General features: G+C 33.9%; 16 non-coding genes across 16 annotated transcripts; all 16 read left to right on the top strand.

Moving 5' to 3' along the window:
* Nucleotides 1–897: 897 nt before the first annotated feature.
* On the top strand, nucleotides 898–980 carry TRNAL-CAG (transfer RNA leucine (anticodon CAG)). The gene has a single exon. It is a non-coding gene; the product is annotated as a tRNA-Leu (tRNA).
* Nucleotides 981–2,995: 2,015 nt separating this feature from the next.
* TRNAL-CAG (transfer RNA leucine (anticodon CAG)) lies at nucleotides 2,996–3,078 on the top strand. Its single transcript has one exon. It is a non-coding gene; the product is annotated as a tRNA-Leu (tRNA).
* Nucleotides 3,079–3,980: 902 nt separating this feature from the next.
* TRNAF-GAA (transfer RNA phenylalanine (anticodon GAA)) lies at nucleotides 3,981–4,053 on the top strand. The gene has a single exon. It is a non-coding gene; the product is annotated as a tRNA-Phe (tRNA).
* A 1,045-nt stretch (nucleotides 4,054–5,098) lies between these two features.
* TRNAL-CAG (transfer RNA leucine (anticodon CAG)) lies at nucleotides 5,099–5,181 on the top strand. The gene has a single exon. It is a non-coding gene; the product is annotated as a tRNA-Leu (tRNA).
* Nucleotides 5,182–6,078: 897 nt separating this feature from the next.
* TRNAF-GAA (transfer RNA phenylalanine (anticodon GAA)) lies at nucleotides 6,079–6,151 on the top strand. Its single transcript has one exon. It is a non-coding gene; the product is annotated as a tRNA-Phe (tRNA).
* A 1,045-nt stretch (nucleotides 6,152–7,196) lies between these two features.
* TRNAL-CAG (transfer RNA leucine (anticodon CAG)) lies at nucleotides 7,197–7,279 on the top strand. The gene has a single exon. It is a non-coding gene; the product is annotated as a tRNA-Leu (tRNA).
* Nucleotides 7,280–8,176: 897 nt separating this feature from the next.
* On the top strand, nucleotides 8,177–8,249 carry TRNAF-GAA (transfer RNA phenylalanine (anticodon GAA)). The gene has a single exon. It is a non-coding gene; the product is annotated as a tRNA-Phe (tRNA).
* A 2,025-nt stretch (nucleotides 8,250–10,274) lies between these two features.
* TRNAF-GAA (transfer RNA phenylalanine (anticodon GAA)) lies at nucleotides 10,275–10,347 on the top strand. Its single transcript has one exon. It is a non-coding gene; the product is annotated as a tRNA-Phe (tRNA).
* Nucleotides 10,348–13,490: 3,143 nt separating this feature from the next.
* On the top strand, nucleotides 13,491–13,573 carry TRNAL-CAG (transfer RNA leucine (anticodon CAG)). The gene has a single exon. It is a non-coding gene; the product is annotated as a tRNA-Leu (tRNA).
* Nucleotides 13,574–14,468: 895 nt separating this feature from the next.
* On the top strand, nucleotides 14,469–14,541 carry TRNAF-GAA (transfer RNA phenylalanine (anticodon GAA)). Its single transcript has one exon. It is a non-coding gene; the product is annotated as a tRNA-Phe (tRNA).
* Nucleotides 14,542–19,758: 5,217 nt separating this feature from the next.
* TRNAL-CAG (transfer RNA leucine (anticodon CAG)) lies at nucleotides 19,759–19,841 on the top strand. Its single transcript has one exon. It is a non-coding gene; the product is annotated as a tRNA-Leu (tRNA).
* Nucleotides 19,842–20,738: 897 nt separating this feature from the next.
* Nucleotides 20,739–20,811, top strand: TRNAF-GAA (transfer RNA phenylalanine (anticodon GAA)). The gene has a single exon. It is a non-coding gene; the product is annotated as a tRNA-Phe (tRNA).
* Nucleotides 20,812–21,856: 1,045 nt separating this feature from the next.
* Nucleotides 21,857–21,939, top strand: TRNAL-CAG (transfer RNA leucine (anticodon CAG)). The gene has a single exon. It is a non-coding gene; the product is annotated as a tRNA-Leu (tRNA).
* An 897-nt stretch (nucleotides 21,940–22,836) lies between these two features.
* On the top strand, nucleotides 22,837–22,909 carry TRNAL-UAA (transfer RNA leucine (anticodon UAA)). The gene has a single exon. It is a non-coding gene; the product is annotated as a tRNA-Leu (tRNA).
* Nucleotides 22,910–23,954: 1,045 nt separating this feature from the next.
* Nucleotides 23,955–24,037, top strand: TRNAL-CAG (transfer RNA leucine (anticodon CAG)). The gene has a single exon. It is a non-coding gene; the product is annotated as a tRNA-Leu (tRNA).
* A 2,015-nt stretch (nucleotides 24,038–26,052) lies between these two features.
* TRNAL-CAG (transfer RNA leucine (anticodon CAG)) lies at nucleotides 26,053–26,135 on the top strand. Its single transcript has one exon. It is a non-coding gene; the product is annotated as a tRNA-Leu (tRNA).
* Nucleotides 26,136–26,370: the final 235 nt, after the last annotated feature.

The following is a 26,370-nucleotide window of genomic DNA, read 5'->3' as shown; positions in this document are numbered from 1 at the left end:
TTTGAGCAAATTATTATTTTTTTGTAATTTTTCCTCTGTTTTGTTTATTTCCATTTCACTTAGCTGTAAGAGGATTTAAAGGGAACCTGATAGCTGATAAAGAAAGCATGTATCAGACACTAGCTGAATGATTTCAACCATGTATGTTTGACTATGAAATGCTGTGGTGTATATGAATTCATTGTGAGAAGTAATTTCTAAAATGGGGTCACTTTGGTGGGGTTTCTGCTGTTTTGGTACTTTTGGTACTCTGCAAATTTTACCTGCAAACTATTCTTGCAAAATCTGCATTCCAAAATCCAAATAGCGCTCTTATTTTCAAAGCCCTGCTGTGTGGCCAAACAGTAGATTCTGAAGAAATATGGTGCATCACCGCATTTTGTGAGAAATCTAACATTTCTAACATCCTAACAAAACAAAAGGAGGTTTGAAAGTGAATGCTGACAAAAAGTACACATATGAAAAATGCTATTTATTTACATTTTTGTGTGGTGCGACAAGTTGGTTTAAGGATATAAGCAGTCAAAGAATAAAAATGACTAATATTTCAAAATTTTAAACAAACTTTAGATATTTTCACAGAAAAAAACTAAAAATATATTGACCTAAATTTACAGTTAATGTAAAGTACAATGTGTCACAAAAAACACTTTCAGAATTACGGGGATATGTAGAAGCATTCCAGAGTTATTACTGCATACAGTGATAAAAGTCATATTTTTTTAAAATGGGGCTTGGCCATTTAGCTCAAAATAGGCTTGATAACTAATAGTTTAAACAAATGTATTGAAATAAAAACTGTAATATTAAATATTTGAAAATAATTTTCAATGACAATTACTGGTCATATTTCTGCTGACTAACTTGGAAAGAGTTAAGGCACAGAATCCACAAGAAGTCAGGATGGCTGAGTGGTCTAAGGCGCTGCGTTCAGGTCGCAGTCTCTCTTGGAGGCATGGGTTCAAATCCCACTTCTGACATCACCTTTTCATGAAACTATACAGATTCTCAGTCAATTATTGATTAGATGGGGATCAAACCAAACTTAGCAATGGGCCTTAAAAAACCTGATCCCAAAGTTACCACTACCTGGGAGTCTTTGGGGTGAATCTGAAATTGTCGTCTATAAACGGAACTCTAGGACCGTGAAATAGTTTTTATGTGCATATGTTAGCTGTCTTGGCACTATAAAAATACTGCGGGCGGTCAATGGGGCGGGACTATTTCAACTCTTTGTGTTCTCTTTCCCTATTAGGGCGGAGACTCCACATCCTATGGGGCTGTTCTGGGAGATTTCTATAAACTGAATTGCCGGTAAGTCTAATTTCATATTTGATTACCTCATTCATCAATAGACCATAAAAATACTTAATAAACAAAAGCTTAAAAAGTAGGTAATCATAGTTTTAAAGTCTGAAATGCACATGCGATACTGACATCTAAGTTTCAGAACATTTTGGGACAAATGTTTTCACATTGAAAGTTAACAATCATTAAAATATTTTCTCTAAATTGTTGTCTCCTTTTTTCCTCCAATTATTTGCATTTAATAACAAATAAAACTTGATGTAACATTATGCATGCACATTGTCTTTTATGTGCAACCATCACCTGTCTCACAAACACAGGGTTTGAATGAACCTGATGAATGGAGTCAAATTGAAAATGTAAAAAAATCTCTGTCAAAATTGCTGTTTTTTTCTACTCATTCACAAAGAGTTAATGAAAGTTATTAAATATGTACAACAAAATAGCAGGAGTTTCAAATAGAAATCATGCTGCAAAAACCAGTCAAAGCAAAAATAAAAATATCTACTTTCAGGGGTTTCGCTTGACATTTGCCAAGTGTCTAGCACTCCTAAAGTTGTTTTCGTTTGGCCGGAATTGCTCAGATGGGAGAGCGTTAGATTGAAGATCTAAAGGTCCCTGGTTCGATCCCGGGTTTCGGCAACATGATTTTTCTTGATTCTTTACATTTTAAGGAGAAAATAAACAAAGCACGTGGACTGATTATTTAAAGAAAATGTAAAAGGCCTAAAAATCTTAACTATCTACAGAAAATAAAATGTTAAAAAGATGAGAATTGGGAACTTTTCCATTTGAGCAAATTATTATTTTTTTGTAATTTTTCCTTTGTTTTGTTTATTTCCATTTCACTTAGCTGTAAGAGGATTTAAAGGGAACCTGATAGCTGATAAAGAAAGCATGTATCAGACACTAGCTGAATGATTTCAACCATGTATGTTTGACTATGAAATGCTGTGGTGTATATGAATTCATTGTGAGAAGTAATTTCTAAAATGGGGTCACTTTGGTGGGGTTTCTGCTGTTTTGGTACTTTTGGTACTCTTCAAATTTTACCTGCAAACTATTCTTGCAAAATCGGCATTCCAAAATCCAAATAGCGCTCTTATTTTCAAAGCCCTGCTGTGTGGCCAAACAGTAGATTCTGAAGAAATATGGTGCATCACCGCATTTTGTGAGAAATCTAACATTTCTAACATCCTAACAAAACAAAAGGAGGTTTGAAAGTGAATGCTGACAAAAAGTACACATATGAAAAATGCTATTTATTTACATTTTTGTGTGGTGCGACAAGTTGGTTTAAGGATATAAGCAGTCAAAGAATAAAAATGACTAATATTTCAAAATTTTAAACAAACTTTAGATATTTTCACAGAAAAAAACTAAAAATATATTGACCTAAATTTACAGTTAATGTAAAGTACAATGTGTCACAAAAAACACTTTCAGAATTACGGGGATATGTAGAAGCATTCCAGAGTTATTACTGCATACAGTGATAAAAGTCATATTTTTTTACAATGGGGCTTGGCCATTTAGCTCAAAATAGGCTTGATAACTAATAGTTTAAACAAATGTATTGAAATAAAAACTGTAATATTAAATATTTGAAAATAATTTTCAATGACAATTACTGGTCATATTTCTGCTGACTAACTTGGAAAGAGTTAAGGCACAGAATCCACAAGAAGTCAGGATGGCTGAGCGGTCTAAGGCGCTGCGTTCAGGTCGCAGTCTCTCTTGGAGGCGTGGGTTCAAATCCCACTTCTGACATCACCTTTTCATGAAACTACACAGATTCTCAGTCAATTATTGATTAGATGGGGATCAAACCAAACTTAGCAATGGGCCTTAAAAAACCTGATCCCAAAGTTACCACTACCTGGGAGTCTTTGGGGTGAATCTGAAATTGTCGTCTATAAACGGAACTCTAGGACCGTGAAATAGTTTTTATGTGCATATGTTAGCTGTCTTGGCACTATAAAAATACTGCGGGCGGTCAATGGGGCGGGACTATTTCAACTCTTTGTGTTCTCTTTCCCTATTAGGGCGGAGACTCCACATCCTATGGGGCTGTTCTGGGAGATTTCTATAAACTGAATTGCCGGTAAGTCTAATTTCATATTTGATTACCTCATTCATCAATAGACCATAAAAATACTTAATAAACAAAAGCTTAAAAAGTAGGTAATCATAGTTTTAAAGTCTGAAATGCACATGCGATACTGACATCTAAGTTTCAGCACATTTTGGGACAAATGTTTTCACATTGAAAGTTAACAATCATTAAAATATTTTCTCTAAATTGTTGTCTCCTTTTTTCCTCCAATTATTTGCATTTAATAACAAATAAAACTTGATGTAACATTATACATGCACATTGTCTTTTATGTGCAACCATCACCTGTCTCACAAACACAGGGTTTGAATGAACCTGACCTGATGAATGGAGTCAAATTGAAAATGTAAAAAAATCTCTGTCAAAATTGCTGTTTTTTTCTACTCATTCACAAAGAGTTAATGAAAGTTATTAAATATGTACAACAAAATAGCAGGAGTTTCAAATAGAAATCATGCTGCAAAAACCAGTCAAAGCAAAAATAAAAATATCTACTTTCAGGGGTTTCGCTTGACATTTGCCAAGTGTCTAGCACTCCTAAAGTTGTTTTCGTTTGGCCGAAATAGCTCAGATGGCAGAGCGTTAGATTGAAGATCTAAAGGTCCCTGGTTCGATCCCGGGTTTCGGCAACATCATTTTTCTTGATTCTTTACATTTTAAGGAGAAAATAAACAAAGCACGTGGACTGATTATTTAAAGAAAATGTAAAAGGCCTAAAAATCTTAACTATCTACAGAAAATAAAATGTTAAAAAGATGAGAAATGGGAACTTTTCCATTTGAGCAAATTATTATTTTTTTGTAATTTTTCCTCTGTTTTGTTTATTTCCATTTCACTTAGCTGTAAGAGGATTTAAAGGGAACCTGATAGCTGATAAAGAAAGCATGTATCAGACACTAGCTGAATGATTTCAACCATGTATGTTTGACTATGAAATGCTGTGGTGTATATGAATTCATTGTGAGAAGTAATTTCTAAAATGGGGTCACTTTGGTGGGGTTTCTGCTGTTTTGGTACTTTTGGTACTCTGCAAATTTTACCTGCAAACTATTCTTGCAAAATCTGCATTCCAAAATACAAATAGCGCTCTTATTTTCAAAGCCCTGCTGTGTGGCCAAACAGTAGATTCTGAAGAAATATGGTGCATCACCGCATTTTGTGAGAAATCTAACATTTCTAACATCCTAACAAAACAAAAGGAGGTTTGAAAGTGAATGCTGACAAAAAGTACACATATGAAAAATGCTATTTATTTACATTTTTGTGTGGTGCGACAAGTTGGTTTAAGGATATAAGCAGTCAAAGAATAAAAATGACTAATATTTCAAAATTTTAAACAAACTTTAGATATTTTCACAGAAAAAAACTAAAAATATATTGACCTAAATTTACAGTTAATGTAAAGTACAATGTGTCACAAAAAACACTTTCAGAATTACGGGGATATGTAGAAGCATTCCAGAGTTATTACTGCATACAGTGATAAAAGTCATATTTTTTTAAAATGGGGCTTGGCCATTTAGCTCAAAATAGGCTTGATAACTAATAGTTTAAACAAATGTATTGAAATAAAAACTGTAATATTAAATATTTGAAAATAATTTTCAATGACAATTACTGGTCATATTTCTGCTGACTAACTTGGAAAGAGTTAAGGCACAGAATCCACAAGAAGTCAGGATGGCTGAGCGGTCTAAGGCGCTGCGTTCAGGTCGCAGTCTCTCTTGGAGGTGTGGGTTCAAATCCCACTTCTGACATCACCTTTTCATGAAACTATACAGATTCTCAGTCAATTATTGATTAGATGGGGATCAAACCAAACTTAGCAATGGGCCTTAAAAAACCTGATCCCAAAGTTACCAATACCTGGGAGTCTTTGGGGTGAATCTGAAATTGTCGTCTATAAACGGAACTCTAGGACCGTGAAATAGTTTTTATGTGCATATGTTAGCTGTCTTGGCACTATAAAAATACTGCGGGCGGTCAATGGGGCAGGACTATTTCAACTCTTTGTGTTCTCTTTCCCTATTAGGGCGGAGACTCCACATCCTATGGAGCTGTTCTGGGAGATTTCTATAAACTGAATTGCCGGTAAGTCTAATTTCATATTTGATTACCTCATTCATCAATAGACCATAAAAATACTTAATAAACAAAAGCTTAAAAAGTAGGTAATCATAGTTTTAAAGTCTGAAATGCACATGCGATACTGACATCTAAGTTTCAGCACATTTTGGGACAAATGTTTTCACATTGAAAGTTAACAATCATTAAAATATTTTCTCTAAATTGTTGTCTCCTTTTTTCCTCCAATTATTTGCATTTAATAACAAATAAAACTTGATGTAACATTATGCATGCACATTGTCTTTTATGTGCAACCATCACCTGTCTCACAAACACAGGGTTTGAATGAACCTGATGAATGGAGTCAAATTGAAAATGTAAAAAAATCTCTGTCAAAATTGCTGTTTTTTTCTACTCATTCACAAAGAGTTAATGAAAGTTATTAAATATGTACAACAAAATAGCAGGAGTTTCAAATAGAAATCATGCTGCAAAAACCAGTCAAAGCAAAAATAAAAATATCTACTTTCAGGGGTTTCGCTTGACATTTGCCAAGTGTCTAGCACTCCTAAAGTTGATTTCGTTTGGCCGAAATAGCTCAGATGGGAGAGCGTTAGATTGAAGATCTAAAGGTCCCTGGTTCGATCCCGGGTTTCGGCAACATCATTTTTCTTGATTCTTTACATTTTAAGGAGAAAATAAACAAAGCACGTGGACTGATTATTTAAAGAAAATGTAAAAGGCCTAAAAATCTTAACTATCTACAGAAAATAAAATGTTAAAAAGATGAGAAATGGGAACTTTTCCATTTGAGCAAATTATTATTTTTTTGTAATTTTTCCTCTGTTTTGTTTATTTCCATTTCACTTAGCTGTAAGAGGATTTAAAGGGAACCTGATAGCTGATAAAGAAAGCATGTATCAGACACTAGCTGAATGATTTCAACCATGTATGTTTGACTATGAAATGCTGTGGTGTATATGAATTCATTGTGAGAAGTAATTTCTAAAATGGGGTCACTTTGGTGGGGTTTCTGCTGTTTTGGTACTTTTGGTACTCTGCAAATTTTACCTGCAAACTATTCTTGCAAAATCTGCATTCCAAAATACAAATAGCGCTCTTATTTTCAAAGCCCTGCTGTGTGGCCAAACAGTAGATTCTGAAGAAATATGGTGCATCACCGCATTTTGTGAGAAATCTAACATTTCTAACATCCTAACAAAACAAAAGGAGGTTTGAAAGTGAATGCTGACAAAAAGTACACATATGAAAAATGCTATTTATTTACATTTTTGTGTGGTGCGACAAGTTGGTTTAAGGATATAAGCAGTCAAAGAATAAAAATGACTAATATTTCAAAATTTTAAACAAACTTTAGATATTTTCACAGAAAAAAACTAAAAATATATTGACCTAAATTTACAGTTAATGTAAAGTACAATGTGTCACAAAAAACACTTTCAGAATTACGGGGATATGTAGAAGCATTCCAGAGTTATTACTGCATACAGTGATAAAAGTCATATTTTTTTAAAATGGGGCTTGGCCATTTAGCTCAAAATAGGCTTGATAACTAATAGTTTAAACAAATGTATTGAAATAAAAACTGTAATATTAAATATTTGAAAATAATTTTCAATGACAATTACTGGTCATATTTCTGCTGACTAACTTGGAAAGAGTTAAGGCACAGAATCCACAAGAAGTCAGGATGGCTGAGCGGTCTAAGGCGCTGCGTTCAGGTCGCAGTCTCTCTTGGAGGTGTGGGTTCAAATCCCACTTCTGACATCACCTTTTCATGAAACTATACAGATTCTCAGTCAATTATTGATTAGATGGGGATCAAACCAAACTTAGCAATGGGCCTTAAAAAACCTGATCCCAAAGTTACCACTACCTGGGAGTCTTTGGGGTGAATCTGAAATTGTCGTCTATAAACGGAACTCTAGGACCGTGAAATAGTTTTTATGTGCATATGTTAGCTGTCTTGGCACTATAAAAATACTGCGGGCGGTCAATGGGGCGGGACTATTTCAACTCTTTGTGTTCTCTTTCCCTATTAGGGCGGAGACTCCACATCCTATGGAGCTGTTCTGGGAGATTTCTATAAACTGAATTGCCGGTAAGTCTAATTTCATATTTGATTACCTCATTCATCAATAGACCATAAAAATACTTAATAAACAAAAGCTTAAAAAGTAGGTAATCATAGTTTTAAAGTCTGAAATGCACATGCGATACTGACATCTAAGTTTCAGCACATTTTGGGACAAATGTTTTCACATTGAAAGTTAACAATCATTAAAATATTTTCTCTAAATTGTTGTCTCCTTTTTTCCTCCAATTATTTGCATTTAATAACAAATAAAACTTGATGTAACATTATGCATGCACATTGTCTTTTATGTGCAACCATCACCTGTCTCACAAACACAGGGTTTGAATGAACCTGATGAATGGAGTCAAATTGAAAATGTAAAAAAATCTCTGTCAAAATTGCTGTTTTTTTCTACTCATTCACAAAGAGTTAATGAAAGTTATTAAATATGTACAACAAAATAGCAGGAGTTTCAAATAGAAATCATGCTGCAAAAACCAGTCAAAGCAAAAATAAAAATATCTACTTTCAGGGGTTTCGCTTGACATTTGCCAAGTGTCTAGCACTCCTAAAGTTGATTTCGTTTGGCCGAAATAGCTCAGATGGGAGAGCGTTAGATTGAAGATCTAAAGGTCCCTGGTTCGATCCCGGGTTTCGGCAACATCATTTTTCTTGATTCTTTACATTTTAAGGAGAAAATAAACAAAGCACGTGGACTGATTATTTAAAGAAAATGTAAAAGGCCTAAAAATCTTAACTATCTACAGAAAATAAAATGTTAAAAAGATGAGAAATGGGAACTTTTCCATTTGAGCAAATTATTATTTTTTTGTAATTTTTCCTCTGTTTTGTTTATTTCCATTTCACTTAGCTGTAAGAGGATTTAAAGGGAACCTGATAGCTGATAAAGAAAGCATGTATCAGACACTAGCTGAATGATTTCAACCATGTATGTTTGACTATGAAATGCTGTGGTGTATATGAATTCATTGTGAGAAGTAATTTCTAAAATGGGGTCACTTTGGTGGGGTTTCTGCTGTTTTGGTACTTTTGGTACTCTGCAAATTTTACCTGCAAACTATTCTTGCAAAATCTGCATTCCAAAATACAAATAGCGCTCTTATTTTCAAAGCCCTGCTGTGTGGCCAAACAGTAGATTCTGAAGAAATATGGTGCATCACCGCATTTTGTGAGAAATCTAACATTTCTAACATCCTAACAAAACAAAAGGAGGTTTGAAAGTGAATGCTGACAAAAAGTACACATATGAAAAATGCTATTTATTTACATTTTTGTGTGGTGCGACAAGTTGGTTTAAGGATATAAGCAGTCAAAGAATAAAAATGACTAATATTTCAAAATTTTAAACAAACTTTAGATATTTTCACAGAAAAAAACTAAAAATATATTGACCTAAATTTACAGTTAATGTAAAGTACAATGTGTCACAAAAAACACTTTCAGAATTACGGGGATATGTAGAAGCATTCCAGAGTTATTACTGCATACAGTGATAAAAGTCATATTTTTTTAAAATGGGGCTTGGCCATTTAGCTCAAAATAGGCTTGATAACTAATAGTTTAAACAAATGTATTGAAATAAAAACTGTAATATTAAATATTTGAAAATAATTTTCAATGACAATTACTGGTCATATTTCTGCTGACTAACTTGGAAAGAGTTAAGGCACAGAATCCACAAGAAGTCAGGATGGCTGAGCGGTCTAAGGCGCTGCGTTCAGGTCGCAGTCTCTCTTGGAGTTGTGGGTTCAAATCCCACTTCTGACATCACCTTTTCATGAAACTATACAGATTCTCAGTCAATTATTGATTAGATGGGGATCAAACCAAACTTAGCAATGGGCCTTAAAAAACCTGATCCCAAAGTTACCACTACCTGGGAGTCTTTGGGGTGAATCTGAAATTGTCGTCTATAAACGGAACTCTAGGACCGTGAAATAGTTTTTATGTGCATATGTTAGCTGTCTTGGCACTATAAAAATACTGCGGGCGGTCAATGGGGCGGGACTATTTCAACTCTTTGTGTTCTCTTTCCCTATTAGGGCGGAGACTCCACATCCTATGGGGCTGTTCTGGGAGATTTCTATAAACTGAATTGCCGGTAAGTCTAATTTCATATTTGATTACCTCATTCATCAATAGACCATAAAAATACTTAATAAACAAAAGCTTAAAAAGTAGGTAATCATAGTTTTAAAGTCTGAAATGCACATGCGATACTGACATCTAAGTTTCAGCACATTTTGGGACAAATGTTTTCACATTGAAAGTTAACAATCATTAAAATATTTTCTCTAAATTGTTGTCTCCTTTTTTCCTCCAATTATTTGCATTTAATAACAAATAAAACTTGATGTAACATTATGCATGCACATTGTCTTTTATGTGCAACCATCACCTGTCTCACAAACACAGGGTTTGAATGAACCTGATGAATGGAGTCAAATTGAAAATGTAAAAAAATCTCTGTCAAAATTGCTGTTTTTTTCTACTCATTCACAAAGAGTTAATGAAAGTTATTAAATATGTACAACAAAATAGCAGGAGTTTCAAATAGAAATCATGCTGCAAAAACCAGTCAAAGCAAAAATAAAAATATCTACTTTCAGGGGTTTCGCTTGACATTTGCCAAGTGTCTAGCACTCCTAAAGTTGATTTCGTTTGGCCGAAATAGCTCAGATGGGAGAGCGTTAGATTGAAGATCTAAAGGTCCCTGGTTCGATCCCGGGTTTCGGCAACATCATTTTTCTTGATTCTTTACATTTTAAGGAGAAAATAAACAAAGCACGTGGACTGATTATTTAAAGAAAATGTAAAAGGCCTAAAAATCTTAACTATCTACAGAAAATAAAATGTTAAAAAGATGAGAAATGGGAACTTTTCCATTTGAGCAAATTATTATTTTTTTGTAATTTTTCCTCTGTTTTGTTTATTTCCATTTCACTTAGCTGTAAGAGGATTTAAAGGGAACCTGATAGCTGATAAAGAAAGCATGTATCAGACACTAGCTGAATGATTTCAACCATGTATGTTTGACTATGAAATGCTGTGGTGTATATGAATTCATTGTGAGAAGTAATTTCTAAAATGGGGTCACTTTGGTGGGGTTTCTGCTGTTTTGGTACTTTTGGTACTCTGCAAATTTTACCTGCAAACTATTCTTGCAAAATCTGCATTCCAAAATACAAATAGCGCTCTTATTTTCAAAGCCCTGCTGTGTGGCCAAACAGTAGATTCTGAAGAAATATGGTGCATCACCGCATTTTGTGAGAAATCTAACATTTCTAACATCCTAACAAAACAAAAGGAGGTTTGAAAGTGAATGCTGACAAAAAGTACACATATGAAAAATGCTATTTATTTACATTTTTGTGTGGTGCGACAAGTTGGTTTAAGGATATAAGCAGTCAAAGAATAAAAATGACTAATATTTCAAAATTTTAAACAAACTTTAGATATTTTCACAGAAAAAAACTAAAAATATATTGACCTAAATTTACAGTTAATGTAAAGTACAATGTGTCACAAAAAACACTTTCAGAATTACGGGGATATGTAGAAGCATTCCAGAGTTATTACTGCATACAGTGATAAAAGTCATATTTTTTTAAAATGGGGCTTGGCCATTTAGCTCAAAATAGGCTTGATAACTAATAGTTTAAACAAATGTATTGAAATAAAAACTGTAATATTAAATATTTGAAAATAATTTTCAATGACAATTACTGGTCATATTTCTGCTGACTAACTTGGAAAGAGTTAAGGCACAGAATCCACAAGAAGTCAGGATGGCTGAGCGGTCTAAGGCGCTGCGTTCAGGTCGCAGTCTCTCTTGGAGTTGTGGGTTCAAATCCCACTTCTGACATCACCTTTTCATGAAACTATACAGATTCTCAGTCAATTATTGATTAGATGGGGATCAAACCAAACTTAGCAATGGGCCTTAAAAAACCTGATCCCAAAGTTACCACTACCTGGGAGTCTTTGGGGTGAATCTGAAATTGTCGTCTATAAACGGAACTCTAGGACCGTGAAATAGTTTTTATGTGCATATGTTAGCTGTCTTGGCACTATAAAAATACTGCGGGCGGTCAATGGGGCGGGACTATTTCAACTCTTTGTGTTCTCTTTCCCTATTAGGGCGGAGACTCCACATCCTATGGGGCTGTTCTGGGAGATTTCTATAAACTGAATTGCCGGTAAGTCTAATTTCATATTTGATTACCTCATTCATCAATAGACCATAAAAATACTTAATAAACAAAAGCTTAAAAAGTAGGTAATCATAGTTTTAAAGTCTGAAATGCACATGCGATACTGACATCTAAGTTTCAGCACATTTTGGGACAAATGTTTTCACATTGAAAGTTAACAATCATTAAAATATTTTCTCTAAATTGTTGTCTCCTTTTTTGCTCCAATTATTTGTATTTAATAACAAATAAAACTTGATGTAACATTATGCATGCACATTGTCTTTTATGTGCAACCATCACCTGACTCACAAACACAGGGTTTGAATGAACCTGATGAATTTAGTCAAATTGAAAATGTAAAAAAATCTCTGTCAAAATTGCTGTTTTTTTCTACTCATTCACAAAGAGTTAATGAAAGTTATTAAATATGTACAACAAAATAGCAGGAGTTTCAAATAGAAATCATGCTGCAAAAACCAGTCAAAGCAAAAATAAAAATATCTACTTTCAGGGGTTTCGCTTGACATTTGCCAAGTGTCTAGCACTCCTAAAGTTGTTTTCGTTTGGCCGGAATAGCTCAGATGGGAGAGCGTTAGATTGAAGATCTAAAGCTCCCTGGTTCGATCCCGGGTGTCGGCAACATCATTTTTCTTGATTCTTTACATTTTAAGGAGAAAATAAACAAAGCACGTGGACTGATTATTTAAAGAAAATGTAAAAGGCCTAAAAATCTTAACTATCTACAGAAAATAAAATGTTAAAAAGATGAGAATTGGGAACTTTTCCATTTGAGCAAATTATTATTTTTTTGTAATTTTTCCTTTGTTTTGTTTATTTCCATTTCACTTAGCTGTAAGAGGATTTAAAGGGAACCTGATAGCTGATAAAGAAAGCATGTATCAGACACTAGCTGAATGATTTCAACCATGTATGTTTGACTATGAAATGCTGTGGTGTATATGAATTCATTGTGAGAAGTAATTTCTAAAATGGGGTCACTTTGGTGGGGTTTCTGCTGTTTTGGTACTTTTGGTACTCTGCAAATTTTACCTGCAAACTATTCTTGCAAAATCTGCATTCCAAAATCCAAATAGCGCTCTTATTTTCAAAGCCCTGCTGTGTGGCCAAACAGTAGATTCTGAAGAAATATGGTGCATCACCGCATTTTGTGAGAAATCTAACATTTCTAACATCCTAACAAAACAAAAGGAGGTTTGAAAGTGAATGCTGACAAAAAGTACACATATGAAAAATGCTATTTATTTACATTTTTGTGTGGTGCGACAAGTTGGTTTAAGGATATAAGCAGTCAAAGAATAAAAATGACTAATATTTCAAAATTTTAAACAAACTTTAGATATTTTCACAGAAAAAAACTAAAAATATATTGACCTAAATTTACAGTTAATGTAAAGTACAATGTGTCACAAAAAACACTTTCAGAATTACGGGGATATGTAGAAGCATTCCAGAGTTATTACTGCATACAGTGATAAAAGTCATATTTTTTTAAAATGGGGCTTGGCCATTTAGCTCAAAATAGGCTTGATAACTAATAGTTTAAACAAATGTATTGAAATAAAAACTGTAATATTAAATATTTGAAAATAATTTTCAATGACAATTACTGGTCATATTTCTGCTGACTAACTTGGAAAGAGTTAAGGCACAGAATCCACAAGAAGTCAGGATGGCTGAGCGGTCTAAGGCGCTGCGTTCAGGTCGCAGTCTCTCTTGGAGGCGTGGGTTCAAATCCCACTTCTGACATCACCTTTTCATGAAACTATACAGATTCTCAGTCAATTATTGATTAGATGGGGATCAAACCAAACTTAGCAATGGGCCTTAAAAAACCTGATCCCAAAGTTACCACTACCTGGGAGTCTTTGGCGTGAATCTGAAATTGTCGTCTATAAACGGAACTCTAGGACCGTGAAATAGTTTTTATGTGCATATGTTAGCTGTCTTGGCACTATAAAAATACTGCGGGCGGTCAATGGGGCGGGACTATTTCAACTCTTTGTGTTCTCTTTCCCTATTAGGGCGGAGACTCCACATCCTATGGAGCTGTTCTGGGAGATTTCTATAAACTGAATTGCCGGTAAGTCTAATTTCATATTTGATTACCTCATTCATCAATAGACCATAAAAATACTTAATAAACAAAAGCTTAAAAAGTAGGTAATCATAGTTTTAAAGTCTGAAATGCACATGCGATACTGACATCTAAGTTTCAGCACATTTTGGGACAAATGTTTTCACATTGAAAGTTAACAATCATTAAAATATTTTCTCTAAATTGTTGTCTCCTTTTTTGCTCCAATTATTTGCATTTAATAACAAATAAAACTTGATGTAACATTATGCATGCACATTGTCTTTTATGTGCAACCATCACCTGTCTCACAAACACAGGGTTTGAATGAACCTGATGAATGGAGTCAAATTGAAAATGTAAAAAAATCTGTCAAAATTGCTGTTTTTTTCTACTCATTCACAAAGAGTTAATGAAAGTTATTAAATATGTACAACAAAATAGCAGGAGTTTCAAATAGAAATCATGCTGCAAAAACCAGTCAAAGCAAAAATAAAAATATCTACTTTCAGGGGTTTCGCTTGACATTTGCCAAGTGTCTAGCACTCCTAAAGTTGATTTCGTTTGGCCGAAATAGCTCAGATGGGAGAGCGTTAGATTGAAGATCTAAAGGTCCCTGGTTCGATCCCGGGTTTCGGCAACATCATTTTTCTTGATTCTTTACATTTTAAGGAGAAAATAAACAAAGCACGTGGACTGATTATTTAAAGAAAATGTAAAAGGCCTAAAAATCTTAACTATCTACAGAAAATAAAATGTTAAAAAGATGAGAAATGGGAACTTTTCCATTTGAGCAAATTATTATTTTTTTGTAATTTTTCCTCTGTTTTGTTTATTTCCATTTCACTTAGCTGTAAGAGGATTTAAAGGGAACCTGATAGCTGATAAAGAAAGCATGTATCAGACACTAGCTGAATGATTTCAACCATGTATGTTTGACTATGAAATGCTGTGGTGTATATGAATTCATTGTGAGAAGTAATTTCTAAAATGGGGTCACTTTGGTGGGGTTTCTGCTGTTTTGGTACTTTTGGTACTCTGCAAATTTTACCTGCAAACTATTCTTGCAAAATCTGCATTCCAAAATCCAAATAGCGCTCTTATTTTCAAAGCCCTGCTGTGTGGCCAAACAGTAGATTCTGAAGAAATATGGTGCATCACCGCATTTTGTGAGAAATCTAACATTTCTAACATCCTAACAAAACAAAAGGAGGTTTGAAAGTGAATGCTGACAAAAAGTACACATATGAAAAATGCTATTTATTTACATTTTTGTGTGGTGCGACAAGTTGGTTTAAGGATATAAGCAGTCAAAGAATAAAAATGACTAATATTTCAAAATTTTAAACAAACTTTAGATATTTTCACAGAAAAAAACTAAAAATATATTGACCTAAATTTACAGTTAATGTAAAGTACAATGTGTCACAAAAAACACTTTCAGAATTACGGGGACATGTAGAAGCATTCCAGAGTTATTACTGCATACAGTGATAAAAGTCATATTTTTTTAAAATGGGGCTTGGCCATTTAGCTCAAAATAGGCTTGATAACTAATAGTTTAAACAAATTTATTGAAATAAAAACTGTAATATTAAATATTTGAAAATAATTTTCAATGACAATTACTGGTCATATTTCTGCTGACTAACTTGGAAAGAGTTAAGGCACAGAATCCACAAGAAGTCAGGATGGCTGAGCGGTCTAAGGCGCTGCGTTCAGGTCGCAGTCTCTCTTGGAGTTGTGGGTTCAAATCCCACTTCTGACATCACCTTTTCATGAAACTATACAGATTCTCAGTCAATTATTGATTAGATGGGGATCAAACCAAACTTAGCAATGGGCCTTAAAAAACCTGATCCCAAAGTTACCACTACCTGGGAGTCTTTGGGGTGAATCTGAAATTGTCGTCTATAAACGGAACTCTAGGACCGTGAAGTAGTTTTTATGTGCATATGTTAGCTGTCTTGGCACTATAAAAATACTGCGGGCGGTCAATGGGGCGGGACTATTTCAACTCTTTGTGTTCTCTTTCCCTATTAGGGCGGAGACTCCACATCCTATGGAGCTGTTCTGGGAGATTTCTATAAACTGAATTGCCGGTAAGTCTAATTTCATATTTGATTACCTCATTCATCAATAGACCATAAAAATACTTAATAAACAAAAGCTTAAAAAGTAGGTAATCATAGTTTTAAAGTCTGAAATGCACATGCGATACTGACATCTAAGTTTCAGCACATTTTGGGACAAATGTTTTCACATTGAAAGTTAACAATCATTAAAATATTTTCTCTAAATTGTTGTCTCCTTTTTTGCTCCAATTATTTGCATTTAATAACAAATAAAACTTGATGTAACATTATGCATGCACATTGTCTTTTATGTGCAACCATCACCTGTCTCACAAACACAGGGTTTGAATGAACCTGATGAATGGAGTCAAATTGAAAATGTAAAAAAATCTCTGTCAAAATTGCTGTTTTTTTCTACTCATTCACAAAGAGTTAATGAAAGTTATTAAATATGTACAACAAAATAGCAGGAGTTTCAAATAGAAATCATGCTGCAAAAACCAGTCAAAGCAAAAATAAAAATATCTACTTTCAGGGGTTTCGCTTGACATTTGCCAAGTGTCTAGCACTCCTAAAGTTGATTTCGTTTGGCCGAAATAGCTCAGATGGGAGAGCGTTAGATTGAAGATCTAAAGGTCCCGGGTTTCGGCAACATCATTTTTCTTGATTCTTTACATTTTAAGGAGAAAATAAACAAAGCACGTGGACTGATTATTTAAAGAAAATGTAAAAGGCCTAAAAATCTTAACTATCTACAGAAAATAAAATGTTAAAAAGATGAGAAATGGGAACTTTTCCATTTGAGCAAATTATTATTTTTTTGTAATTTTTCCTCTGTTTTGTTTATTTCCATTTCACTTAGCTGTAAGAGGATTTAAAGGGAACCTGATAGCTGATAAAGAAAGCATGTATCAGACACTAGCTGAATGATTTCAACCATGTATGTTTGACTATGAAATGCTGTGGTGTATATGAATTCATTGTGAGAAGTAATTTCTAAAATGGGGTCACTTTGGTGGGGTTTCTGCTGTTTTGGTACTTTTGGTACTCTGCAAATTTTACCTGCAAACTATTCTTGCAAAATCTGCATTCCAAAATCCAAATAGCGCTCTTATTTTCAAAGCCCTGCTGTGTGGCCAAACAGTAGATTCTGAAGAAATATGGTGCATCACCGCATTTTGTGAGAAATCTAACATTTCTAACATCCTAACAAAACAAAAGGAGGTTTGAAAGTGAATGCTGACAAAAAGTACACATATGAAAAATGCTATTTATTTACATTTTTGTGTGGTGCGACAAGTTGGTTTAAGGATATAAGCAGTCAAAGAATAAAAATGACTAATATTTCAAAATTTTAAACAAACTTTAGATATTTTCACAGAAAAAAACTAAAAATGTATTGACCTAAATTTACAGTTAATGTAAAGTACAATGTGTCACAAAAAACACTTTCAGAATTACGGGGACATGTAGAAGCATTCCAGAGTTATTACTGCATACAGTGATAAAAGTCATATTTTTTTAAAATGGGGCTTGGCCATTTAGCTCAAAATAGGCTTGATAACTAATAGTTTAAACAAATGTATTGAAATAAAAACTGTAATATTAAATATTTGAAAATAATTTTCAATGACAATTACTGGTCATATTTCTGCTGACTAACTTGGAAAGAGTTAAGGCACAGAATCCACAAGAAGTCAGGATGGCTGAGCGGTCTAAGGCGCTGCGTTCAGGTCGCAGTCTCTCTTGGAGTTGTGGGTTCAAATCCCACTTCTGACATCACCTTTTCATGAAACTATACAGATTCTCAGTCAATTATTGATTAGATGGGGATCAAACCAAACTTAGCAATGGGCCTTAAAAAACCTGATCCCAAAGTTACCACTACCTGGGAGTCTTTGGGGTGAATCTGAAATTGTCGTCTATAAACGGAACTCTAGGACCGTGAAATAGTTTTTATGTGCATATGTTAGCTGTCTTGGCACTATAAAAATACTGCGGGCGGTCAATGGGGCGGGACTATTTCAACTCTTTGTGTTCTCTTTCCCTATTAGGGCGGAGACTCCACATCCTATGGAGCTGTTCTGGGAGATTTCTATAAACTGAATTGCCGGTAAGTCTAATTTCATATTTGATTACCTCATTCATCAATAGACCATAAAAATACTTAATAAACAAAAGCTTAAAAAGTAGGTAATCATAGTTTTAAAGTCTGAAATGCACATGCAATACTGACATCTAAGTTTCAGCACATTTTGGGACAAATGTTTTCACATTGAAAGTTAACAATCATTAAAATATTTTCTCTAAATTGTTGTCTCCTTTTTTGCTCCAATTATTTGCATTTAATAACAAATAAAACTTGATGTAACATTATGCATGCACATTGTCTTTTATGTGCAACCATCACCTGTCTCACAAACACAGGGTTTGAATGAACCTGATGAATGGAGTCAAATTGAAAATGTAAAAAAATCTCTGTCAAAATTGCTGTTTTTTTCTACTCATTCACAAAGAGTTAATGAAAGTTATTAAATATGTACAACAAAATAGCAGGAGTTTCAAATAGAAATCATGCTGCAAAAACCAGTCAAAGCAAAAATAAAAATATCTACTTTCAGGGGTTTCGCTTGACATTTGCCAAGTGTCTAGCACTCCTAAAGTTGATTTCGTTTGGCCGAAATAGCTCAGATGGGAGAGCGTTAGATTGAAGATCTAAAGGTCCCGGGTTTCGGCAACATCATTTTTCTTGATTCTTTACATTTTAAGGAGAAAATAAACAAAGCACGTGGACTGATTATTTAAAGAAAATGTAAAAGGCCTAAAAATCTTAACTATCTACAGAAAATAAAATGTTAAAAAGATGAGAAATGGGAACTTTTCCATTTGAGCAAATTATTATTTTTTTGTAATTTTTCCTCTGTTTTGTTTATTTCCATTTCACTTAGCTGTAAGAGGATTTAAAGGGAACCTGATAGCTGATAAAGAAAGCATGTATCAGACACTAGCTGAATGATTTCAACCATGTATGTTTGACTATGAAATGCTGTGGTGTATATGAATTCATTGTGAGAAGTAATTTCTAAAATGGGGTCACTTTGGTGGGGTTTCTGCTGTTTTGGTACTTTTGGTACTCTGCAAATTTTACCTGCAAACTATTCTTGCAAAATCTGCATTCCAAAATCCAAATAGCGCTCTTATTTTCAAAGCCCTGCTGTGTGGCCAAACAGTAGATTCTGAAGAAATATGGTGCATCACCGCATTTTGTGAGAAATCTAACATTTCTAACATCCTAACAAAACAAAAGGAGGTTTGAAAGTGAATGCTGACAAAAAGTACACATATGAAAAATGCTATTTATTTACATTTTTGTGTGGTGCGACAAGTTGGTTTAAGGATATAAGCAGTCAAAGAATAAAAATGACTAATATTTCAAAATTTTAAACAAACTTTAGATATTTTCACAGAAAAAAACTAAAAATATATTGACCTAAATTTACAGTTAATGTAAAGTACAATGTGTCACAAAAAACACTTTCAGAATTACGGGGATATGTAGAAGCATTCCAGAGTTATTACTGCATACAGTGATAAAAGTCATATTTTTTTAAAATGGGGCTTGGCCATTTAGCTCAAAATAGGCTTGATAACTAATAGTTTAAACAAATGTATTGAAATAAAAACTGTAATATTAAATATTTTAAAATAATTTTCAATGACAATTACTGGTCATATTTCTGCTGACTAACTTGGAAAGAGTTAAGGCACAGAATCCACAAGAAGTCAGGATGGCTGAGCGGTCTAAGGCGCTGCGTTCAGGTCGCAGTCTCTCTTGGAGGCGTGGGTTCAAATCCCACTTCTGACATCACCTTTTCATGAAACTATACAGATTCTCAGTCAATTATTGATTAGATGGGGATCAAACCAAACTTAGCAATGGGCCTTAAAAAACCTGATCCCAAAGTTACCACTACCTGGGAGTCTTTGGGGTGAATCTGAAATTGTCGAATATAAACGGAACTCTAGGACCGTGAAATAGTTTTTATGTGCATATGTTAGCTGTCTTGGCACTATAAAAATACTGCGGGCGGTCAATGGGGCGGGACTATTTCAACTCTTTGTGTTCTCTTTCCCTATTAGGGCGGAGACTCCACATCCTATGGGGCTGTTCTGGGAGATTTCTATAAACTGAATTGCCGGTAAGTCTAATTTCATATTTGATTACCTCATTCATCAATAGACCATAAAAATACTTAATAAACAAAAGCTTAAAAAGTAGGTAATCATAGTTTTAAAGTCTGAAATGCACATGCGATACTGACATCTAAGTTTCAGCACATTTTGGGACAAATGTTTTCACATTGAAAGTTAACAATCATTAAAATATTTTCTCTAAATTGTTGTCTCCTTTTTTCCTCCAATTATTTGCATTTAATAACAAATAAAACTTGATGTAACATTATGCATGCACATTGTCTTTTATGTGCAACCATCACCTGTCTCACAAACACAGGGTTTGAATGAACCTGATGAATGGAGTGAAATTGAAAATGTAAAAAAATCTCTGTCAAAATTGCTGTTTTTTTCTACTCATTCACAAAGAGTTAATGAAAGTTATTAAATATGTACAACAAAATAGCAGGAGTTTCAAATAGAAATCATGCTGCAAAAACCAGTCAAAGCAAAAATAAAAATATCTACTTTCAGGGGTTTCGCTTGACATTTGCCAAGTGTCTAGCACTCCTAAAGTTGATTTCGTTTGGCCGAAATAGCTCAGATGGGAGAGCGTTAGATTGAAGATCTAAAGGTCCCTGGTTCGATCCCGGGTTTCGGCAACATCATTTTTCTTGATTCTTTACATTTTAAGGAGAAAATAAACAAAGCACGTGGACTGATTATTTAAAGAAAATGTAAAAGGCCTAAAAATCTTAACTATCTACAGAAAATAAAATGTTAAAAAGATGAGAAATGGGAACTTTTCCATTTGAGCAAATTATTATTTTTTTGTAATTTTTCCTCTGTTTTGTTTATTTCCATTTCACTTAGCTGTAAGAGGATTTAAAGGGAACCTGATAGCTGATAAAGAAAGCATGTATCAGACACTAGCTGAATGATTTCAACCATTTATGTTTGACTATGAAATGCTGTGGTGTATATGAATTCATTGTGAGAAGTAATTTCTAAAATGGGGTCACTTTGGTGGGGTTTCTGCTGTTTTGGTACTTTTGGTACTCTGCAAATTTTACCTGCAAACTATTCTTGCAAAATCTGCATTCCAAAATCCAAATAGCGCTCTTATTTTCAAAGCCCTGCTGTGTGGCCAAACAGTAGATTCTGAAGAAATATGGTGCATCACCGCATTTTGTGAGAAATCTAACATTTCTAACATCCTAACAAAACAAAAGGAGGTTTGAAAGTGAATGCTGACAAAAAGTACACATATGAAAAATGCTATTTATTTACATTTTTGTGTGGTGCGACAAGTTGGTTTAAGGATATAAGCAGTCAAAGAATAAAAATGACTAATATTTCAAAATTTTAAACAAACTTTAGATATTTTCACAGAAAAAAACTAAAAATATATTGACCTAAATTTACAGTTAATGTAAAGTACAATGTGTCACAAAAAACACTTTCAGAATTACGGGGTTATGTAGAAGCATTCCAGAGTTATTACTGCATACAGTGATAAAAGTCATATTTTTTTAAAATGGGGCTTGGCCATTTAGCTCAAAATAGGCTTGATAACTAATAGTTTAAACAAATGTATTGAAATAAAAACTGTAATATTAAATATTTGAAAATAATTTTCAATGACAATTACTGGTCATATTTCTGCTGACTAACTTGGAAAGAGTTAAGGCACAGAATCCACAAGAAGTCAGGATGGCTGAGTGGTCTAAGGCGCTGCGTTCAGGTCGCAGTCTCTCTTGGAGGCGTGGGTTCAAATCCCACTTCTGACATCACCTTTTCATGAAACTATACAGATTCTCAGTCAATTATTGATTAGATGGGGATCAAACCAAACTTAGCAATGGGCCTTAAAAAACCTGATCCCAAAGTTACCACTACCTGGGAGTCTTTGGGGTGAATCTGAAATTGTCGTCTATAAACGGAACTCTAGGACCGTGAAATAGTTTTTATGTGCATATGTTAGCTGTCTTGGCACTATAAAAATACTGCGGGCGGTCAATGGGGCGGGACTATTTCAACTCTTTGTGTTCTCTTTCCCTATTAGGGCGGAGACTCCACATCCTATGGGGCTGTTCTGGGAGATTTCTATAAACTGAATTGCCGGTAAGTCTAATTTCATATTTGATTACCTCATTCATCAATAGACCATAAAAATACTTAATAAACAAAAGCTTAAAAAGTAGGTAATCATAGTTTTAAAGTCTGAAATGCACATGCGATACTGACATCTAAGTTTCAGAACATTTTGGGACAAATGTTTTCACATTGAAAGTTAACAATCATTAAAATATTTTCTCTAAATTGTTGTCTCCTTTTTTCCTCCAATTATTTGCATTTAATAACAAATAAAACTTGATGTAACATTATGCATGCACATTGTCTTTTATGTGCAACCATCACCTGTCTCACAAACACAGGGTTTGAATGAACCTGATGAATGGAGTCAAATTGAAAATGTAAAAAAATCTCTGTCAAAATTGCTGTTTTTTTCTACTCATTCACAAAGAGTTAATGAAAGTTATTAAATATGTACAACAAAATAGCAGGAGTTTCAAATAGAAATCATGCTGCAAAAACCAGTCAAAGCAAAAATAAAAATATCTACTTTCAGGGGTTTCGCTTGACATTTGCCAAGTGTCTAGCACTCCTAAAGTTGTTTTCGTTTGGCCGAAATAGCTCAGATGTGAGAGCGTTAGATTTAAGATCTAAAGGTCCCTGGTTCGATCCCGGGTTTCGGCAACATCGTTTTTCTTGATTCTTTGCATTTTAAGGAGAAAATAAACAAAGCACGTGGACTGATTATTTAAAGAAAATGTAAAAGGCCTAAAAATCTTAACTATCTACAGAAAATAAAATGTTAAAAAGATGAGAAATGGGAACTTTTCCATTTGAGCAAATTATTATTTTTTTGTAATTTTTCCTCTGTTTTGTTTATTTCCATTTCACTTAGCTGTAAGAGGATTTAAAGGGAACCTGATAGCTGATAAAGAAAGCATGTATCAGACACTAGCTGAATGATTTCAACCATGTATGTTTGACTATGAAATGCTGTGGTGTATATGAATTCATTGTGAGAAGTAATTTCTAAAATGGGGTCACTTTGGTGGGGTTTCTGCTGTTTTGGTACTTTTGGTACTCTTCAAATTTTACCTGCAAACTATTCTTGCAAAATCTGCATTCCAAAATCCAAATAGCGCTCTTATTTTCAAAGCCCTGCTGTGTGGCCAAACAGTAGATTCTGAAGAAATATGGTGCATCACCGCATTTTGTGAGAAATCTAACATTTCTAACATCCTAACAAAACAAAAGGAGGTTTGAAAGTGAATGCTGACAAAAAGTACACATATGAAAAATGCTATTTATTTACATTTTTGTGTGGTGCGACAAGTTGGTTTAAGGATATAAGCAGTCAAAGAATAAAAATGACTAATATTTCAAAATTTTAAACAAACTTTAGATATTTTCACAGAAAAAAACTAAAAATATATTGACCTAAATTTACAGTTAATGTAAAGTACAATGTGTCACAAAAAACACTTTCAGAATTACGGGGATATGTAGAAGCATTCCAGAGTTATTACTGCATACAGTGATAAAAGTCATATTTTTTTAAAATGGGGCTTGGCCATTTAGCTCAAAATAGGCTTGATAACTAATAGTTTAAACAAATGTATTGAAATAAAAACTGTAATATTAAATATTTGAAAATAATTTTCAATGACAATTACTGGTCATATTTCTGCTGACTAACTTGGAAAGAGTTAAGGCACAGAATCCACAAGAAGTCAGGATGGCTGAGCGGTCTAAGGCGCTGCGTTCAGGTCGCAGTCTCTCTTGGAGGCGTGGGTTCAAATCCCACTTCTGACATCACCTTTTCAGGAAACTACACAGATTCTCAGTCAATTATTGATTAGATGGGGATCAAACCAAACTTAGCAATGGGCCTTAAAAAACCTGATCCCAAAGTTACCACTACCTGGGAGTCTTTGGGGTGAATCTGAAATTGTCGTCTATAAACGGAACTCTAGGACCGTGAAATAGTTTTTATGTGCATATGTTAGCTGTCTTGGCACTATAAAAATACTGCGGGCGGTCAATGGGGCGGGACTATTTCAACTCTTTGTGTTCTCTTTCCCTATTAGGGCGGAGACTCCACATCCTATGGGGCTGTTCTGGGAGATTTCTATAAACTGAATTGCCGGTAAGTCTAATTTCATATTTCATTACCTCATTCATCAATAGACCATAAAAATACTTAATAAACAAAAGCTTAAAAAGTAGGTAATCATAGTTTTAAAGTCTGAAATGCACATGCGATACTGACATCTAAGTTTCAGCACATTTTGGGACAAATGTTTTCACATTGAAAGTTAACAATCATTAAAATATTTTCTCTAAATTGTTGTCTCCTTTTTTGCTCCAATTATTTGCATTTAATAACAAATAAAACTTGATGTAACATTATGCATGCACATTGTCTTTTATGTGCAACCATCACCTGACTCACAAACACAGGGTTTGAATGAACCTGATGAATTTAGTCAAATTGAAAATGTAAAAAAATCTCTGTCAAAATTGCTGTTTTTTTCTACTCATTCACAAAGAGTTAATGAAAGTTATTAAATATGTACAACAAAATAGCAGGAGTTTCAAATAGAAATCATGCTGCAAAAAACAGTCAAAGCAAAACTAAAAATATCTACTTTCAGGGGTTTCGCTTGACATTTGCCAAGTGTCTAGCACTCCTAAAGTTGTTTTCGTTTGGCCGGAATTGCTCAGATGGGAGAGCGTTAGATTGAAGATCTAAAGGTCCCTGGTTCGATCCCGGGTTTCGGCAACATCATTTTTCTTGATTCTTTACATTTTAAGGAGAAAATAAACAAAGCACGTGGACTGATTATTTAAAGAAAATGTAAAAGGCCTAAAAATCTTAACTATCTACAGAAAATAAAATGTTAAAAAGATGAGAATTGGGAACTTTTCCATTTGAGCAAATTATTATTTTTTTGTAATTTTTCCTTTGTTTTGTTTATTTCCATTTCACTTAGCTGTAAGAGGATTTAAAGGGAACCTGATAGCTGATAAAGAAAGCATGTATCAGACACTAGCTGAATGATTTCAACCATGTATGTTTGACTATGAAATGCTGTGGTGTATATGAATTCATTGTGAGAAGTAATTTCTAAAATGGGGTCACTTTGGTGGGGTTTCTGCTGTTTTGGTACTTTTGGTACTCTGCAAATTTTACCTGCAAACTATTCTTGCAAAATCTGCATTCCAAAATCCAAATAGCGCTCTTATTTTCAAAGCCCTGCTGTGTGGCCAAACAGTAGATTCTGAAGAAATATGGTGCATCACCGCATTTTGTGAGAAATCTAACATTTCTAACATCCTAACAAAACAAAAGGAGGTTTGAAAGTGAATGCTGACAAAAAGTACACATATGAAAAATGCTATTTATTTACATTTTTGTGTGGTGCGACAAGTTGGTTTAAGGATATAAGCAGTCAAAGAATAAAAATGACTAATATTTCAAAATTTTAAACAAACTTTAGATATTTTCACAGAAAAAAACTAAAAATATATTGACCTAAATTTACAGTTAATGTAAAGTACAATGTGTCACAAAAAACACTTTCAGAATTACGGGGATATGTAGAAGCATTCCAGAGTTATTACTGCATACAGTGATAAAAGTCATATTTTTTTACAATGGGGCTTGGCCATTTAGCTCAAAATAGGCTTGATAACTAATAGTTTAAACAAATGTATTGAAATAAAAACTGTAATATTAAATATTTGAAAATAATTTTCAATGACAATTACTGGTCATATTTCTGCTGACTAACTTGGAAAGAGTTAAGGCACAGAATCCACAAGAAGTCAGGATGGCTGAGCGGTCTAAGGCGCTGCGTTCAGGTCGCAGTCTCTCTTGGAGGCGTGGGTTCAAATCCCACTTCTGACATCACCTTTTCATGAAACTACACAGATTCTCAGTCAATTATTGATTAGATGGGGATCAAACCAAACTTAGCAATGGGCCTTAAAAAACCTGATCCCAAAGTTACCACTACCTGGGAGTCTTTGGGGTGAATCTGAAATTGTCGTCTATAAACGGAACTCTAGGACCGTGAAATAGTTTTTATGTGCATATGTTAGCTGTCTTGGCACTATAAAAATACTGCGGGCGGTCAATGGGG

Source organism: Ranitomeya variabilis, chromosome 4 (assembly GCF_051348905.1).
Source record: "Ranitomeya variabilis isolate aRanVar5 chromosome 4, aRanVar5.hap1, whole genome shotgun sequence".
Taxonomy (NCBI): domain Eukaryota; kingdom Metazoa; phylum Chordata; class Amphibia; order Anura; family Dendrobatidae; genus Ranitomeya; species Ranitomeya variabilis.
Note: the sequence above shows the minus strand (reverse complement) of the source record. Positions and strands in the feature narration are given on the sequence as shown.